Source organism: Callithrix jacchus, chromosome 5 (genome assembly GCF_049354715.1).
Source record: "Callithrix jacchus isolate 240 chromosome 5, calJac240_pri, whole genome shotgun sequence".
Classification (NCBI taxonomy): Eukaryota; Metazoa; Chordata; class Mammalia; order Primates; family Cebidae; genus Callithrix; species Callithrix jacchus.
Genome location: NC_133506.1, coordinates 2320328 through 2337043, shown reverse-complemented (window position 1 = coordinate 2337043; position 16716 = coordinate 2320328). Strand labels below are relative to the sequence as shown.

The following is a 16716-nucleotide window of genomic DNA, read 5'->3' as shown; positions in this document are numbered from 1 at the left end:
ATGTAATTTTATTTATTTATTTATTTCTACCCCAGCCCACATGAAGATGTTTTTATTCAATACAAACAATAACAGAGGCAACACACTGGCCACAAAATAAGAACATAAGTGCACTTGAATTTTTTGTGAGTTCTGGCTAGGCTTTGACAAGAAAGACTATCATTCTTTTCTTACCAGGTAAACAGAAATCATCGGCTAATGGCAGAAACTTTAAAGCTCTTAATTCAGCTGGAAATAACTATAACTGAGGGCCTTTTTACTAGCTATTTGCTTCCCAATTTAGTGTTGTCTAGTAGGTTAATTTAAACATAACAAAAGGTATCATCTGGCTGGCCACATCATGCACTGGTGTACTGGGCAGGTTTAATGAGTTTTGTGCTCAGATTGCTGGGTCTCTTGGCTGTTCTTGTCCATCTCTGCACCTTGGTCCTGAGCGTTCTGAGACTCAGTCATCTGAGGATAAAAGGGACCTACCACCCAGTTGAGGGGCGTGTTGTTAACAAAATAATCCATCACATCATCTAAAGATTCCTTCATTTTCTACAGCTGCCCCTTGCTAGAAGTGAGGAGGCTGTCAGACACTTCCTTAAAGGAGGCAGCATTGTGGAGCACTGAGTAGATGTCGCCGGCCATCACCCCTATGTGTTTGGCCTGATCTTGGATGCTCTGTGGTAAGCCTTGGATGTTGGACAGGAGGGTGTGGCACGTGGTCTGAAGCTGCTGAGTCAGGTTGTGGGCAATAGCAAGAGTACATGACCTGACGATGTGCCCAGCACAGTGGGACTCATCAGTATCATCATATCCAATGCTCCTTCTCCACTCCACCCATGAGAGGTAGAGTTCATCCTGAGCGTCCTGAATTTTCTGATTGGCACTATGCACATTCTTCCTGGCAGATTCAATCAGGTGAACAGTAGAATGGAGCTGAGAAATGGTCTCTTGGCTTTTTTGCTTAGCTTCTTTAACCCTGCTGAGAGCGTGCTAGTAGGTGCGGGAGCGAAGCTTGGTAGACAGGGATCCCAGTCTAACATAATAACTTGGCTTCTGAACCATATCAAATCCTTCAAGTTTTTTTGCTTCTTTTCCTAGCTCTTCTTTGTGAGAGGGAGGTACTGTTCTACCAACAGCTCTGATTTGGTGAGTGCATTTTCTACACCACTGCTCACGAGCTGCATCATCCAACTCCCCAAGACTGTTAATGCTGCCACTGACCACAGACTTGGTCTTCTCCACACTGCCAGTCACTGCCCTTTTGGTCTTGTCCATCACCCTTGTGATTGTGCTGGCCACGGAATCCTTGGTCCCAGTCCTAGTAGTTGTCACAGCATCTTTTGGCCCAGTCACAGCACCTTTGGCATTGGCAACAACCTGAGTTGATGGCTGATTCAGAATAGGCAGTCTCTCCTCCATCCTGTCTAGGCCCTTACAGGCATAGGTATTGGCAATTGCAATTTGTGGCTCTAGCTTCTGGATGATGGGCAGATCACTGGTCAGGGCCACAGAGGTGATGGTCTTCACACCCTTCTCTGCCATCTCACACACAGACTTCAAGTAGGGATACTGGTCCTTTGTATTGACATAGGCTGAGGACATGAGGTCATATGTGGAGCTCACCAACGGCAGGTTGACCACCCGAGTCATGACACTGGGTTGTGGATCAACTGCAAAGGATGCCATTTTTCTTTATGGAGAGAGAAATTGTCGGAAGGCAGTGAAGGGCAAAGAGCAGGCGTGTCCTGAAGGCAATTCCAGCAGCCACGACCCGGGAAAAACCTATTTATTTATTTTTTTGAGATGGAGTATCGCTCTGTCTCCCAGGCTGGAGTGCAGTGGTGCAATCTCAGCTCACTGTAACCTCTGCCTCCCAGGTTCAAGTAATTCTCCTGCTTCAGCCTCCCAAGTAGCTGAGATTACAGATGCATGCCACCATGCCCAGCTAATTTTTGTATTTTTAGTAGAGACAGGGTTTCACCATGTTGGTCTCGAACTCCTGACCTCAGGTGATCCGCCCACCTCAGCCTCCCAAAGTGCTGAGATTACAGGCGTGACCCACCCATGCCTGGCCTAAGCCACTGCGCCCAGCCAGCGAGTCTTATTCCAACATAAATTTGCTTGAGATCCCCCACATTACAACAAAAGGGGAACTTGCCATCCTAAAACCATTAGGAGAGCTATGAAGAAGCAGTCACTATGGAAAGACCTTAGGTTTTTGATGAGAATATTCAGCCATTTGATCAACCAACCAAAAAGTCCACCCTATCTTTGTACTTCTGAGGCAGGAAAATACAGTCTGAAGGCAGAAAACATAAGGCTGATTCACACTTCAGCTAAGACAGGAAATATCTAACGTCAAGTAAAAGACTTTGTAAATTACTTCATCCTCTTCATTTACATAGGGCATACACCAAGTGACTAATGGAAACCCCTAGAGAGTATTTAAACCCCCACACATTCTGTAACGGGGCCCTTAATCCCCTATGCTCGGGCCACTCCCACACTGTGGCGTGTACTTTCATTTTCAATAAATCTCTTCATTCCTTCCTCGCTTTGTTTTTGTGTTTTGTACAATTCTTTGTTCGAGACGCCAAGAGCCCGGACACCCTCCACCAGTAACACTTCCAACTACATGAGCCAGTAGAATTTCCTTCATTTTGAAGCCAGCATAAGTTGATTTTTCTCTTGTGTGTGTATGTTGAATTTTTAGATTTTTTTTTCTCCTTTGTAACTGACAGCATCCCTGAAACACCTTGCAACTGCAACACCTGACACTCAGCTCCAGGCACCCAGTGTTATCCGGCTGGTTTTCCTCTTGTAGTGACACTTGTATGCAGGCCAGTTTACTCCAGTTCCTCATCATCTCATGTCCTACTGTCTCTAGTGAACAGCACTGTCCATCAGAGAAGCTCACAAAGATCCTTTCCTCTGAGAAATTTCTCATTGCTCCCTGAGGGGAACCACAGAATTATGGACTGAATTGTGGCCAACCTGTCCCCTGCATTCGCATTCTGAAGCCCCAAACCTCAATGTCACTATATTTGGAGACAGGGCCTGTAAGGAGGTAATTCAGGTTAAATGAGACCAATAGGGTAGGATTCTGGTAAGAGCAGTGTCCTTATAAGATGAACAGACACCAGAGATCTTTCTTTTCCTGCTCACTCACCAAAGAGAGGCTGTGTGAGGACATGGCAAGAAGGCAGCCTTCTGTAAACAAGGAAGAGAGACCTCACCAGGAACCAGCCCTGTTGGCCCTTGATCTTGTCATTCCAGCTCCATCACTGTGAGAAAATATAATCCTCTTGTTTGAACTGGTATCAACCACAGGTTCTTTGACTCTTGTGTAATAAAAATTGATGTTAAGTTTCCCAGACAAGGCATTTATTAGGTGGTTATTTTATTTTTCTTTCTTTCTTTCTTTTCTTTTTTTTTTTCTTTTTTGAGAAGGAGTTTTGCTCTTGTTGCCCAGGCTGGAGTGCAGTGGTGGGATCTTTACTCACTGCAACCTCCACCTCCCAGGTTCAAACTATTCTCCCGCCTCAGCCTCCCGAGTAGCTGGGATTACAGGCATGTGCCACCACACCCAGCTAATTTTTTGTATTTTGTATTTTTAGTAGAGATGGGGTTTCTCCATGTTGGTCAGGCTGACGATCTTGAACTCCTAACCTCAGGTGGTCCTCTCACCTTGCTCTTCCAGAGTGCTGGGATTACAGGCGTGAGCCACTGCACCCTGCCTAGGGACTTCTTTTCTTTTCTTTCTTTCTTTTTTTTTTGAGACAGAGTTTCACTCTTGTTACCCAGACTGGAGTGCAATGGCACGATCTTGGCTCACCGCAACCTCCGCCTCCTGGGTTCAAGCAATTCTCCTGCCTCAGCCTCCCGAGTAGCTGGGACTACAGGCGCGTGCCACCATGCCCAGCTAATTTTTGTATTTTTAGTAGAGACGGGGTTTCACCATGTTGACCAGGATGGTCTCGATCTCTTGACCTCGTGATCCACCCGCCTTGGCCTCCCAAAGTGCTGGGATTATAGGCGTGAGCCATCGCGCCCGGCCACTTATTTTCGAACACAGGGAAGACAGCACAAAACAGAGAATTCGCTTACTGGCTCCCCAAAGAGAGTCAGTAGAGTAATTTTTTTGTTGTGTTTTGAGACAGAGACTTGCTCTGTTTCCCAGGCTGGAGTGCAGTGGCAACATCTCAGCTCACTGCAACCTCCACCTCCTGGGTTCAAGAGATTCTCCTGCCTCAGCCTCCTGAGTAGCTGGGATTACAGGTGCATGCCACCATGCCCAGCTAATTTTTGTTATTTTTAGTAGAGACAGGTTTCACCATATTGGTTAGGCTGGTCACAAACTTCTGACCTTAAGTGATCTGTCCGCCTCAGCCTCCCAAAATGCTGGGATTACAGGTGTCAGCCACCATGCCCGACCCGGAGAGTAATTTTAAAGTGGCAAAAATAGGAAGGAAGTGACATTTACATATGTAGAGGCAGGGAACTACTGGCACCTTTGCATTGGGTTACATGATTTTTCCTGCATTACATGTCTCATTTGCATGTTAATTCTTCACCCCTGGGTGTGATTTTTCCTATTATCATGAAGCTAGTATTAAGGATCGGTCATTCTCCTGGCCTTGTGTGCATGTGGGTGGCGGGGGTAGTTTTCCTGAGCAAGATTTATGGTGGAATCCTTCTTATCTTGGTTTCTTCAGATAGCTTGCAGCAGCTGCAAGGTTTTGACCACAGGTAAGGTGCCAGGGTGGTGGTGATACAAGGTCTGGAAGTTAGTAGGTATGTCTAGAGGAATGCAGCAATTCATTAGTGGGGTGGTACAATAGGAAACACACCGAGGGCTATCCCTACCCCATCTCAAAACCATCCAATCTGTGATATTTTGTTATGGCGGTCCTAACAGATGAGAAATATATATACTAACATGTGTGTACTATGTAGTGTCCACTCCTGAGTTGATGGCCTAAAGTTGGATATTTTGACTCAGTGGTTCCCACACTTTAGGCCCCAGGTTTCTGAGGGGCTATAAAGCTGCTTATTACCAGGACCCCCTATATATTTTAGGATATGACGCAGGCTGGGCACAGTAGCTCACGCCTGCAATCCCAGATCAAGGCAGGTGGATTGCTTGAGGAGTTTGAGACCAGCCTGGCCTCATGGTGAAACTATCTCTACTAAAAATATAAAAATTAGCTGGGCATGGTCGCACACATTTGTAATTCCAGCTACTCAGGAAGCTGAGGCATGAGAATCACTTAAATCTGAGAGGCAGAGGTTGCAGTGACCCAAGTTCTCACCACTGCACTCCAGCCTGGCGGCTGAATAAGATGCTGTCTTAAAAAAAAAAAAAAGAAAAAGAAATTATGCAAAATAAAGTCCCACACATACTTATCTATTTCTCCATGCTAAGTGTGCTATTATTAACAAAATCCACATTGATTCCAGTGTTAAGGAAGCATTTAATCACTTTTTAATGTTCTTTTCCCAAAGATAAATATGTTGCTTATGTAGTAATCCTTACCTTGACCCCTGTCCCAAGGCCTGAAGCCATTCCTTGCTTGGGACTTGGTTGTCACTGTGATTCAGAAGCAAAGAAACAATAGTTTCAGAATTTCTCTAATTCTAGCTCTGATCCTTATTTAGAGAGAGAAATAAAGAATTTCTCTAATTCCTTAAAACTAGTAACCCAGGTGGAAGTGGAAGATTGATCTTTGAAGCTGCATTTGTGTAACAAGCATATTGTTTTTACCTATATTGTGACTTGAAGTAGACCAATAAACACAGTAATGTTTAAGGTGATTTTTTCACATTTTTTACAAGACTGAGAACACCTTGGTTATTATTCATATTAAAGAAGAGTATCGCCAGGCACGGTGGCTCAAGCCTGTAATCCCAGCACTTTGGGAGGTCAAGGCGGGTGGATCACGAGGTCAAGAGATCGAGACCATCATGGTCAACATGGTGAAACCCCATCTCTACTAAAAATACAAAAAATTAGCTGGGTATGGTGGCGCATGCCTGTAATCCCAGCTACTTAGGAAGCTGAGGCAGGAGAATTGCCTGAACCCAGGAGGCAGAGGTTGCAGTGAGCCGAGATCGCTCCATTGCACTCCAGTCTGGGTAACAAGAGCGAAACTCCGTCTCAAAAATAAAAAAAAGAGTTTTGCCAGGCGTGGTGGCTCATGCCTGTAATCCCAGCACTTTAGGAGGCCGAAGGGATGGATTATGAAGTCAGGAGTTTGAGACTAGCATGGCCAACATACTGAAACCCTATCTCTACTAAAAATACAAAAATTAGCCAGGCACAGTGGCATGTGCCCTTAGTCCCAGTTACTCGGGAGGCCAAGGCAGGAGAAACGCTTGAACCCTGGGAGGCAGAGGTTGTGGTGAGTCAAGATCATGCCACTGCACTCTAGCCTGAGCAATAGAGCAAGACTCTATCTAAAAATATAAAGAAATAAAAATAAGAGGAGTATTATTTTCAGTCAGGGTGGCTGCAGGGAAGTGAGGTTTCCCTGAGCAAGCATGCTCTGAGTGTCAGGGAGGAAATTAGCACTAGATTCGGAGGGGGAAATACACTTTTCCTGTTCCCAGAAGGCGATTAGGGAGAGAGGGGCAAGACAAGGAACAGCAAGGAGAGAGCCCTAAAATTGCGTGAAGGGACGAGACTGATTGGAACACATTCTCCACCCCAGAAAGGTTTGTTGTGATAAAAATCTTTCAACAAGCTGAGTTTCTTCTATGTGTGATAGGGGTGGGAAGGAAAATATACTCTAAAATAAAGGTAACAAATCAGGATGCTTTCCAGGGCAAAGGAAGACAAGCTTGAGAAAGAAAGAAGAGCACCTGGGAATTCCCAAAATATGAGGGATACTTACAGAAATCTGAACTAGCCCAAGACTGTTACCAAAAGACGCTGTAGGCTGAATGCAACAGTTCATGCCTGTAATCTCAGCACTCTGGGAATCTGAGGTGGGAGGATTGCTTGAGCCCTGGAGTTTCAAAACCAGCCTAGGCTACATAGGGAAACCCTGTTTCTACACAAAATAAAATTAGACCAGCATGGTGGTTCATGCCTCTGTTCCCAGCTACTCAGGGGCCTGAACAGGAAGGATCATTTCAGCCCAGGAGGTTGAGGCTGCAATGAGCTATGATTGTGCCACTGCAAACCAGCCTGGGTGCCAGAGTGAGATCCTATCTCAAAAAAAAAGGCTGGGCATGGTTGCTCATGCCTGTAATCCCAGCACTTTGGGAGGCTGAGGCAGTGGATCACCTCAGGTCAGGAGTTCGAGATCAGCCTGACCAACACGGCAAAACCCCATCTCTACTAAAAACACAAAAATTAACCAGGCATGGTGGTAGACACCTGTAATCCCAACTACTTGGGAGGCTGAGGCAGGAGAATTGCTTGAGGTGGAGGTTGCAATGAGCCAAGTTTGCACCATTGCACAGAGTGAGACTCCATCTCAAAAAAAAAAAAAAAGGATGCTTAAGGCCAGGTGCAGTGGCTTATGTCTGTAATCCCTGCACTTTGAGAGGCTGAGGTGGGCAGACCACCTGAGGTCAGGAGTTTGACACCAGCTTGGCCAACATGGTCAAACCCCATCTCTACTAAAAATACAAAAATTAGCTTGACATGGTGGGCGCATGCCTATAATCCCAGCTACTTGGAAGGCTGACACATGAGAATTGCTTGCACTTGCAAAGCGGAGGTTACAGTGAGCCAAGGTTACAGATAGTGCCACTGCACTCCAGCCTGGGTAACAGAGTGAGACTCTCAAAAAATGAAAGTATGCTTGGGCCTCCTTGTTAAATTCACTAATTTAACAAATATCAAGTCCATATTTAATTATTTAATCTATGCATCAATCTATACCCTGGGAAAACCATTAAAAAAATACTACCTACATGGAGCTCCTATTCTAGTGGGGGATTCAGCTAGTATATGAGTGGATTATAAATGCTAGGAAGGAGGCCGGGCCTGGTGGCTCACGTCTGTAATCCCAGCACTTTGGGAGTCTGAAGCAGGCAGATGACCTGAGGTTGGGAATTTGAGACCAGCCTGACCAACATGGAGAAACCCTGTCTCTATTAAAAATACAAAAGTAGGCCAGATGCGGTGGCTCACGCCTGTAATCCCAGCCCTTTGGGAGGCCGAGGTGGGTGGACCACGAGGTCAAGAGATCGAGACCATCCTGGTCAACATGGTGAAACCCCGTCTCTACTAAAAATGCAAAAAATTAGCTGGGCATGGTGGCGTGTGCCTGTAATCCCACCTACACAGGAGGCTGAGGCAGGAGAATCGGTTGAGCCTGGGAGGTGGAAGTTGAGGTGAGCCGAGATCACGCCATTGCACTCCAGCCTGGGCAAGAGCGAAACTGTCTCAAAAAAAAAAAAAGTGCTAGGAAGGAAAATACAACAGGATAAGAGTGTAGGTAAAGCTGAACTGGTCTAGGAAATGTGACCTGACACTTGAGGAAAAATATCTTGATGTGATGAAATACCTTTAGCATTTTAACAGCCCTGTATAGATTAGCTAATACTTTGCAAACCTTATACTCACTAAACAAAATTTATTCCAAATGCCAATATCTGAAATAAATCCAACCAAAATACTCCTTACCCTTTTTATCTTTCCTTGTTTGGTAATAAATAATGGGAGATTCATACGTTGGAACACAGCATTAAAATAGTCACGGAAGTATAATTTAGACAATACAAGCATGACCCTGATGTATTAAGTGATATGCATGAACCATTTTTACATTGGAGATACATAATGTATGCATTAAAAAAAAAGTCTAGGAAGATTCACTTCAAAACATGGCCTTGATATAGAGCAAATAGAGATTTTAAATATCGCTGGTTGGAAAGCAAAATGGGTAGCCACTTTGATAAAGAATATGGCACTATCTTACGAGGTTTTTTTGTTTTTTTTTGAGACAGAGTCTTGCTCTGTCACCCAGGCTGCAGTGCAATGCCAAGATCTCAGCTAACTGCAACCTCCACCTCCCAAGTTCACACAATTCTCCTGCCTCAGCCTCCTGAGTAGCTGGGATTACAGGTGAATGCCACCATGCCCCGCTAAATTTTTATATTTTTAGTAGAAACATGGTTTTGCCATGTTGGCCAGGCTGGTCTCAAACTCCTGACCTTGTGATCTACCCATCTCAGCCTCCCAAAGTGCTGGGATTACAGGTGTAAGCCACTGTGCCTGGCCTCTCTTATGAAGTTTAACATATATTTACCATTTGATCCATGAACCCAACACATACAAAATTAGAGGATTTGACCCATGAATGCAACACATACAAAATCAAAGGGAAATAAAAATGTATGATCAGGCCAGGGGAGGTGGCTCAGGATTGTTGTGATCCCAGCACTTTGGGAGGCTGAGGCAGGTGGATCATTTGAGGCCAGGAGTTCAAGATCAACCTGGGCAACATGGCATGACTCCGTTTCTACAGACATACAAAATAGCTGGGCATGATAGTGCATGCCTCTAGGTCCGGCTTCTTGGGAAGCTTAGGTAAGAGGATCACTTGAGTGTAGGAAGTTGAGGCTTCAGTGAACCACGATCACACCACTGCACTCCAGTCTGGGCAACAGAGTTAAAAAAAATGTTCAGCCGGGCGTGGTGGCTCACACCTGTAATCCCAGCACTTTGGGAGGCCAAGGCAGGTGGATCACGAGGTCAAGAGATCGAGACCATCCTGGTCAACATGGTGAAATCCCGTCTCTATTAAAAATACAAAAATTAGCTGGGCATGGTGGCATGTGCCTGTAATCCCAGCTACTCCGGAGGCTGAGGCAGGAGAATTGCCTGAACCCAGGAGGCGGAGGTTGCGGTGAGCCGAGATCGCGCCATTGCACTCCAGCCGGGGTAACAAAAGCGAAACTCCGTCTCAAAAAAGAAAAAAAAAATGTTCAAAGAGGCCGGGCGCAGTGGCTCATGCCTGTAATCCCAACACTTTGGGAGGCCAAGGCAAGTGGATTGCCTGAGGTCAGGCGTTGAAAACCAGTCTGGCCAACATGGTGAAACCCCGTCTCTACTAAAAATACAAAAAACAACTGGGCATGGTGGCGTGCACCTGTAATCCAGCTACTTGGGGGGCTGAGGCAGGGGAATTGCTTGAACCAGGGAGGTGGAGGTTGCAGTGAGCTGAGATCACACCACTGCATTCTAGCCTGTTTGACAGAGCAAGACTCCATCTAAAAGAAAAAAAAAAGGTTCAAAGACTGCAAACAAATGTTTATATTAATAGTTATTTATGTTAATAAAAAACTGGGCCTATAATCCCAGCACTTTGGGAGGCCAAGGCGGGTGGATCACGAGGTCAAGAGATCGAGACCATCCTGGTCAACAAGGTGAAACATCGTCTCTACTAAAAATACAAAAATTAGCTGGGCATGGTGGCGTGTGCCTGTAGTCCCGTCTACTCGGGAGGCTGAGGCAGGAGAATTGCTTGAACGCAGGAGGCAGAGGTTGCGGTGAGCCGAGATTGCGCCACTGCACTCCAGCCTGGGTAACAAGAGTGAAACTCCGTCTCAAAAAACAAAAAACAAAAATAAATAAAAATAAAAATAGATAACTGGAAACAACCCAAACATCCATCAACTGGTTACAAAGGAAGATTGTTCAGCAATAGAAAACAAATATTTGTACATGCAGCAAAGATGAATCTTAAAAACATAATACTAAGTGAAAGAACTAAAATACAAATTCTACATACTGTGCGCACACACACACACACACACACACACATATATATGTATATGAAATTCTTAAAAAGGCAAAACCAAGGTGACATAAAGCGAGCAACTGTTGCCTGGGCGTGTGGTAGGGAGGATGTGGGGAGGGCAGGGAAGGAGATCAAAGGGCATGAGAAAACTTTTTAGAGTGATGGAAATATTCTGTATTTTCTTTGTGGTGGTAGTTATACAACTATATGCATCACTAACATTCATCAAACTCTACACTTAAGATGAGTAAATTTTATTGTATGTAAATTATAATAAAGCTGAAAAAATTCATGCTATATGACTTAAGATTTGCATAATTTCCTTCATGTAAAAATAATTGTAATAAAAATTAAAAATAGGTGACCTCTTGTAATGGAGCAGCTTAACTTCAAAATGAATTTTATTTTATTAGTTTTGGAGACAGGGTCACAATGTGTCACCCAGGCTGGAGTGCAGTGGCATGATTAGGGCTCCCTGCAGCCTCAAGCTTCTGGGCTCAAGCAATCCTCCTACCTCAGCCTCTCAAGTAGCTGGGACTACAGGCAAGCGCTATTTCACCTGTCTAACTTTTGTATTTTTTTGTAGAGACAGGGCCTCATTTTGTTGCCCAGGCTGGTCTTGAACTCCTGAGCTCAAGCGATCCTCCAGCCTCAGCCTTCCAAAGTGCTGGGATTACAGGTATGAGCCACCTCACCTATCTCAAAATGCATTTTAAAACTTGTTTTGGCCGGACACAGTGGCTCATGCCTGTAATCCCAGAACTTTGGGACGCCAAAGTGGGTGGATCACTTGAGGTTAGGAATTCGAGGCCAGCCTAACCAACATAGTGAAACCCTGTATCTACAAAACATACAAACATTAGTTGGGCATGGTAAGCCCAGCTACTCAGGAGGCTGAGGCACGAGAATTGTTGAACCCGGGAGGTCAATGTCGGAGTGAGCTGATATCATGCCACTATACTCCAGCCTGAGCTACAGAGTGAGACACCATCTTAAAACAAACAAAACAAACAAAAACCTCTTTTTCCCCTTCTCTTTTCTTCCTAGTCTAAAGATGCAGCCTTAAAGCAAACTGCAAAAGCCTTTTCCCTTAAACTTTTCTTTAATTTTTTTTTTTTTTTAATGACATGGAGCCTCACTCTGTCACCCAGGCTGGAGTACAGTAGTGTGATCTTGGTCCACTGTAGCCTCTGCCTCCCGAGTTCAAGCACCCTTTTCAGTATACATCAGGACCTTCGAGGTTTCAGAGTTTTGCTCTTGTTGCCCAGGTTGGAGTGCAATGGCACAATCTCAGCTCACTGCAACCTTGCCTCCCAGGTTCAAGCAATTCTCCTACCTCAGCTTCCCAAGTAGCTGGGATTACAGACATGCACCACCACGCCCAGCTAATTTTTAAATTTTTAAAGTAGAGGCAGGGTTTCTCCATGTTGGCCAGACTGGTCTCTAACTCCCGACCTCACATGATCCACCTGCCTCAGCCTCCCAAAGTACTGGGATTACAGGCGTGAGCCACTGCACCCAACCAGGACCTTCAAGGTTTTATTTGAAAGGAGGGAAGTCCAGCTCCCTTTTGTCAGCTGAAAAGCAGTCTTCTCATCTACTTAAAGAACATAGGATATGGGAATATGAGAAAAGAGATGATTATTTTGTTGTTACAATGCTCAGAACAAGAGTCACTATAAGGTCATGGAGACAAGGATATAGGCTGGCCCAAGGCCAAATGTGCAAAGACCAAAGTACTCACAGAACAGAGCTGAGGGCTAGTCCCAAGCATAGTAGGCACAAAACAGATTACCCCTAGAAGAGCTGAAGGCTGGTCCCAGAAATGGGATGAGACCAGGGTTCAGGGTACCCAGTAAGCAGTGGTTCATTCTGGAACTCCTAGGATGAATGGGGGGACACCACGTTCACTCCGGTCTGCCATAAGTGCAGGAAAAAGATAGAAGGGAAACTAGAGGAGACGCCTTTTCCCTTCTCTCCTCTGTTCTCTCTTCACAGATAGGTAATTGCATCTCCATACCACAGGACATGCCCCTTGGATGCACCTCAAGAATTGGGGTAAGTTCAACACCCAAACCCTAAAATGAAAAACTAATTTTCCTTTGCAAAACCAGAGGAACTCTGGCCAAAACACAAAAGTACACATTTGAATACCATCCTCCAGCTGGACCTTTCCTGCCACCGTCATGGAAATAGTCAGAGGTTCTCCGTTTACAAACCTTCATGGCCTGAAGGAAAAACCCCAATCCTTACAAAGGTTGTAAGGCAAACCCCACCATCGTAGCTATGCTTAGCTGCCTTCTCCAGGGCCCTTCACTAGGACTCATCTCCTGACTCCCTTCTCCTCCAAAAGCCAAGGGGAAAAACTGCCTCCTTCTCCTCCACAGGCCAAAAAGTGAAAAACAGCCACCCGGCTCCTCCCCTATTTATCTCACTCTCAGACATTTGGAATCAGCCCTGCCCTACACAGAGCCCGTTAGCTCTCCCTCCAGGCTCTGCCCCTTAGAGAAAGTAAGTGACCCAGTTGGATCCATCCAAGTTCTCATCTCCTTTTCATTCTGGATCATTGGCAAATTAAAACAAACAAACAACAACAGCAAAAAAACAAGGAAAGTTCTCAAATGACCCCGAGAGGCTCATTGAAGGCTTCCAAATGTTGGCCCTTACATTTATTTATTTTCCAAAACATCTTGCTCTGTCCCAGGCTGGAGTGCAGTGGCATGATCTCAGCCCACTACAACCTCTGTCTCCTGGGTTCAAACAATTCTCCTGCCTCAGCCTCCTGAGTAGCTGGGACTACAGGTGCGCTACCATGCCTGGCTAATTTTTCTATTTTTAGTAGAGATGGGGTTTGACCATGTTGGCCAGGCTGGTCTTGAACTTCTGATCTCAGGCGATCCATGCGCCTCAGCCTCTCAAAGCGCTGGGATTACGGGTATAAGCCACTGCCCCCAGCCAGTCCTTATATTTAGATTAACTTGAAAGGACGTAAATATCCTCCCAGGACAAGCCCTCTCACAGGAGGAAAGACAAACCATCTGTGAAGCAGTGAGCCACTGTGGGGATGACTTACACCTGGCAAACGTCCACTACTCTCCACGGGCTACAGCTCTTCCGCAACAAGATCCCAATTAGGACTACAGTACTCAAGCAAAAATATGTGCCAGGAACCACATACTGCTGGGTCTAATAGAGGGAATAAAATGAAGTAAGGTCAAGCCAATAAACTCTAATAAGTTAGCCACAATAAACCAGGGGCCAACCAAAATCCTATAGCCTTTCTCAAAAGGCTGCAGGAAACCCTTATTAAGCGTGCCAACTTAAACCTAGAATCCCCCAAGGAACAAGTAGTCCTAAAGGACCATTTATTTACCTAAGCCATCCTGGATATTAGGAAAAATTACAGTCAGCCTTAGGACCCAGTACTCCTATGCCAGAAATCCTCCAGCGATTCTCCTGCCTCAGCCTCCTGAGTAGCTGGGACTACAGGTGTGAACCAACATGTTCAGCTATTTTTTTGTATTTTTAGTAGACACAGGGTTTCACCATGTTGGCCAGGATGGTCTTGATATATATATTTTTTCTTGAGATGAAGTCTCACCTTGTCACCCAGACTGGAGTACAGTGGTGTGATCTCAGCTCACTGCAACCTCCACCTCCTGGGTTCAAGCAATTCTCCTGCCTCACTCTCCCTAGTAGCTGGGACTTCAGGCACAGCCACCATGCCCAGCTCATTTTTTGTATTTTTAGTAGGGACAGGGTTTCACCATGTTAGCCAGGATGGTCTTGATCTCCTGACCTTGTGATCTACCCGCCTCGACCTCCCAAAGTGCTGGGATCCCACAGTGGCATGAGCCAATGTGCCTGGCCTGTCTCGATCTCTTGACCTCATGATCCACCTGCCTCGGCCTCCCAAAGTGCTGGGATTACAGGCGTGAGCCACTGCAGCCGGCCTCCTCAATCTTTTATAACCCAAATCAGGACAAGGAAGACAGGGCTAAGGAAAAGGAAAATTTAGGGACAAGGGGCAGGCTCAACTACTGGCTGTTCTGCAAGCCCACCAACCCCCTCCAGATTGCCTTCAGGACACTCCTCCAGGTAACTGCCATCAGTGGGGAAGACTAGGCCACTAGAGAAGGAATTGCCCAAATGGAAGGGTGCTACACTAGCCTGTCCCATATGCTAAGTTTGGCTCCTGGAAGGACCAAAAGGAGGTAAAAGGCCTCCCAGTGAGACCCCCACCCAATAATGGCCTTGAACTGAATGAAAGGGCTCTCCAATTACCAGCTTCCAAATCAGATGTTGTCCTTAAAGGAACCAAGCCTAGAGCAACTCTGGAAGTGGCAGGTAGGACTCTACAAATTTCCTTTGAAATACAAGAACTGTCTACTTTATGCTAACTTCCTTCTATAGGCAGCTTTCCTCTAAATCCTGTCGGGTAACGGGGGCAAGTGGCACCCCCCTCCCTCAAGAGTCAGACCCCTTTATTTCTTTCTGACATCTCTACTTAAAACCTGAAGAGCCTTCTATATTTGTAGCCAGTTATTTCACCAATGCCTCTCCCCTCACTGGACTGGAATGTGTGCCATAGGCTGTGTATCCCCAGACATCTTCAAAGTCCTTGGCAATCTCTCTTCCCGTACCAATCTATGGGCAGCCCATCTTTCCCAGGGTGAAGAGGGGTATCCAATTAATTTCCCTTCTCGCTAGACCTGGCATTATATCTAGTATGGGAACCAGAATTGCTGGAGTCACAGAAGCCTCCTTTACCTATAGCCAACTCTCAACAGAAACAGCCAACATTGATACCATGGCTAAACCCTTAATAGCTGTGCAAGAACAAATTGACTCTTTAGCAGCCATAGTCCTCCCAAATCACCGAGGACTACATATGTTAATGGCAGCACAGGGAAGAATTTGTTTAGCTTTAGATGAAAAATGTTGCTTTTGGTTCAATCAATCGGGAAAAGTACAAGACAACATCAGATAACTCATAAATTGAGTCTCTTATTTACGGGAACAAACTTCTCAGTGTTGGTTAGATTGGGAGGGAACATGGAAATGGTTCTCCTGGGTTGTCCTCTTTTCAGGCCCACTTGTTAGTCTCCTACTTTTTGTTTTTTGTTTTTTTTTTTTTTTTGAGACAGAGTCTTACTCTTTTGCTAGGCGCCATGCTGGAGTGCAGTGGCATGATCTCAGCTCACTGCAACCTCTGCCTCCCGGCTTCAAGCAATTCTTCTGCCTCAGGCTCCCAAGTAGCTGGGACTACAGGCACACACCACCATGCCCAGCTAATTTTTGTATTTTAGTAGAGACGGGGTTTCACTATGTTGGCCAGGACGGTCTCAATCTCTTGACCTTGTGATCTGCCCGCCTCGGCCTCCCAAAATGCTGGGATTACAGGTGTGAGTCACCGCACCTGTCTTGGGTCCAGGTCTTCTAAATCTGATAACCCAATTTGTTTCCTGTTACCTTCAGGCCATCAAGCTCCAGATGATCCTCAGTGAGGGATATCATCCTCTCAGTATTCAAGAGTCACCCTTCTACAGAGGACCCCTGAGTGACCTATCAATGAGACATCACAGAGGTGAAATCCTGCCCATCTCCCTTGGACCTGGCTGGACACCACTTTCACCAACCCACAGAGCCACCCTTGCTAGAATCCCAGAAGCCTCCTTGAGATTTTGGTCCATGAAGACATAGATCAAAAAAGAGCAAAAGTAGGAGACTATCAAGTGGGCCTAAGAGAGCCCAGACCACCACTGCTCCTCTGTCAGCAGGAAGCAGTTACAGAAGACTGATCTTCATTCATTATCCCAAAGACTTGGGTGTTGGACTCTTGAGTGGGGGAATGTTACAGTAGGTAGTGAGGCAGACATGAGCAGGGCAGTAGAGGGCCCTCCCCCCATGAATGTCAGACTACCATCAGGTAATGGTCAGGTGGTTGTTAAATTGTCTCTGAAATGAT

The 16716-nt window shown here is 45.7% G+C and overlaps 1 pseudogene; it reads right to left on the bottom strand.

Moving 5' to 3' along the window:
• Positions 1-217: 217 nt before the first annotated feature.
• On the bottom strand, positions 218-1816 carry LOC144582427 (perilipin-2 pseudogene; annotated as a pseudogene).
• Positions 1817-16716: the final 14900 nt, after the last annotated feature.